The sequence below is a fragment of the Hyla sarda genome, unplaced genomic scaffold, assembly GCF_029499605.1.
Source record: "Hyla sarda isolate aHylSar1 unplaced genomic scaffold, aHylSar1.hap1 scaffold_1525, whole genome shotgun sequence".
Classification (NCBI taxonomy): domain Eukaryota; kingdom Metazoa; phylum Chordata; class Amphibia; order Anura; family Hylidae; genus Hyla; species Hyla sarda.
In genome coordinates this window covers 1-2,877 of record NW_026608160.1, presented here as the reverse complement: position 1 = coordinate 2,877, position 2,877 = coordinate 1, and the positions used below count along the sequence as shown (strand labels likewise).

The window sequence follows — 2,877 nt, the reverse complement described above, 5'->3', positions numbered from 1 at the left end:
GAGTAAGAAGGGTTCCTGGCAAATCCGGGTTATGGATTGCATTTAAAAAGGCCCCGTGGGAGTGCAATGGGCCCCTGTCTTGCTGCTTAGCAATAATGGTATGGGTTTAGGTTCTGCTGTGTGTACTGGTGGTTGACTGCCCCCCAGCCCAGAGTGTGCATGGAAAATTGTCTGGCAGCCTCCCTGACAGCAAGCAGTGATAGTGCCCATGAAGGGGACCTTGTTGGGCCCGCCCCTTTCACGGTTATCGCTTCTCGGCCTTTTGGCTAAGATCAAGTGTAGTATCTGTTCTTATCAGTTTAATATCTGATACGTCCCCTATCTGGGGACCATATATTAAATGGATTTTTGAGAACGGGGGCCGATTTCGAAGCTTGCTTCCGTCGCCCTATGCATTGACCCGATATGGCAGTATCTTCGGGTACAGTGCACCACCCCCTTACAGGGTTAAAAAGAAAGATTCCTACTTTCATTGCTACCTGCTTGCTGGCTAGCCAGCTAGCCAGCCCTGTGGGCCTTGCTGCTGCTGCTGCTGCTGCTGCTGCAGCCAAAAAACAAAAGGTGGTGCTGCTGCTGCTTCTGCTGCTTCTGCTTGTGTCTGGCCGCTGTTGGAGCGTCCAGGCACAGGACTTCTGCTGCTGCTGACTAAATGGCCTCCTTAATTGGATCATTTGAGTAGCCAGCACACCTGTGCAGGTAGGGCATGACATGATAGGCAGCTGCCTTGATAGCGGGTGGGTGCTGAATGTTCCTAATTGACAAAATAAGATTAATGCTTATGAAGAAATATAAAATCTCATCCCTTCCCCAATATCGCGCCACACCCCTACCCCTTAATTCCCTGGTTGAACTTGATGGACATATGTCTTTTTTCGACCGTACTAACTATGTAACTATGTAACATAACATGGGGGGGTCTCCTGGCTGTTCACACAGGTGTGTCATTGCTGTACATTGACCATGCATTGCTTCTGTGGTATTGCAAAGGCAAAGACAAATGCTTCCAGCCATCCATTGCACTAATGGATTGGTCATCAGCTGGCTGTCTATGTCCCGCATCAATATAGACCAAAGTACAGAGGGTTAGGCTATGCTATAGTGCACCTACCTGATGCATCAGAAGGTGCGAGGCCCTTGCTAAATTCTGTGCACAGACTTTGAGATCTATGCTTTAGACTGTATCTAAACCTGCTCCAACATGGACTGACATTCTGGCCTACTTTCAGCCGATGCGACTTGTCTGTCGCTGAACAGTCGCTTTTTATGTATTCAGCACCTATGTATAATGTTGTAAAAATGCTCTAGAAGCTAAAGTCGCAGAAATGTCACACATATTTGGCCTGCAACTTTCTGTGCGACAAATTCAGACAGGAAAAATCAGTATAAATCCTTAGAAAATTATCCCCCAGTGTCTCCATCTGCTGGCGGTATTGAATAAGCATTGCTGCACTGATGGGGTATGCATTAGACGAAAAAAAAGAAGAAAAAGAAGAATAATACGCCCAGAAAAGAGGCGAAAAGGAGAAAAACGTAAAAAAACGTGAAAAAAAAGTAAGAGGAAGAGAAGGGAAAAAAAGGTGGAAATGGGTTTAAAAGTGATTTCGGCGGAGAAATATATATATATATATATATATATATATATATATATATATATACGCGCACACACACACATATATATAAACGTATTCTCCGTTGAGATATTGCAGCCGCTGCTGTGTCCAGGCCCAGGAGCCTTAGCACTGTGCTGTGATGTCACTCAATACCACTGACATCACTAGGTGTAAACAACATCTCTCCTTTGCTGTGTATGTGACTATGGAGCTGTTTGGTGATGTCGTCTATTATGGCCTTCATAGAAGCAACAGGAGATTGTTGCATCCATCTAGAACCCTCAGAACTACAGTGCTATGATGTCACTCACTTCCACAGGCCTTGCAGAGTGTAAACAACAACAACCCAGCTTTGTTGTGTATGTAACCATAGGGATTGTGATGTCACCTAGAACCTTCACAGCAGCGACAGCTTTATGAGGAGCATCAGCACTGCTCTGCCTGAGCAGAACCATCACCGCCATAGGTTGTCAAATAACCCGGATTTAACCCACACAGGTAAGTCCAATGGGGTGCAGGCATGTCCTCTATGCTTACAGCTTCCCGTGGGTGTTGGTTTGATACCGTTTGGGGACAGCCAAGGAGGCATCTGCAGGCAACAAAGGTAGGTGTGTGCTTGTGTGTGTGTTTCCTATGCAGATCCTAAGCCCAGTGTCACATGCAAGTAGGAGGAGTAAGAAGGGTTCCTGGCAAATCCGGGTTATGGATTGCATTTAAAAAGGCCCCGTGGGAGTGCAATGGGCCCCTGTCTTGCTGCTTAGCAATAATGGTATGGGTTTAGGTTCTGCTGTGTGTACTGGTGGTTGACTGCCCCCCAGCCCAGAGTGTGCATGGAAAATTGTCTGGCAGCCTCCCTGACAGCAAGCAGTGATAGTGCCCATGAAGGGGACCTTGTTGGGCCCGCCCCTTTCACGGTTATCGCTTCTCGGCCTTTTGGCTAAGATCAAGTGTAGTATCTGTTTTTATCAGTTTAATATCTGATACGTCCCCTATCTGGGGACCATATATTAAATGGATTTTTGAGAACGGGGGCCGATTTCGAAGCTTGCTTCCGTCGCCCTATGCATTGACCCGATATGGCAGTATCTTCGGGTACAGTGCACCACCCCCTTACAGGGTTAAAAAGAAAGATTCCTACTTTCATTGCTACCTGCTTGCTGGCTAGCCAGCTAGCCAGCCCTGTGGGCCTTGCTGCTGCTGCTGCTGCTGCTGCAGCCAAAAAACAAAAGGTGGTGCTGCTGCTGCTTCTGCTGCTTCTGCTTGTGTC

At 47.1% G+C, this 2,877-nt stretch overlaps 2 non-coding genes across 2 annotated transcripts; both read left to right on the top strand.

The window, feature by feature from the left end:
• The first annotated feature begins 246 nt into the window (after positions 1-246).
• On the top strand, positions 247-437 carry LOC130309302 (U2 spliceosomal RNA). The gene has a single exon (XR_008857983.1). It is a non-coding gene; the product is annotated as a U2 spliceosomal RNA (small nuclear RNA).
• Positions 438-2,527: 2,090 nt separating this feature from the next.
• LOC130309338 (U2 spliceosomal RNA) lies at positions 2,528-2,718 on the top strand. The gene has a single exon (XR_008858017.1). It is a non-coding gene; the product is annotated as a U2 spliceosomal RNA (small nuclear RNA).
• Positions 2,719-2,877: the final 159 nt, after the last annotated feature.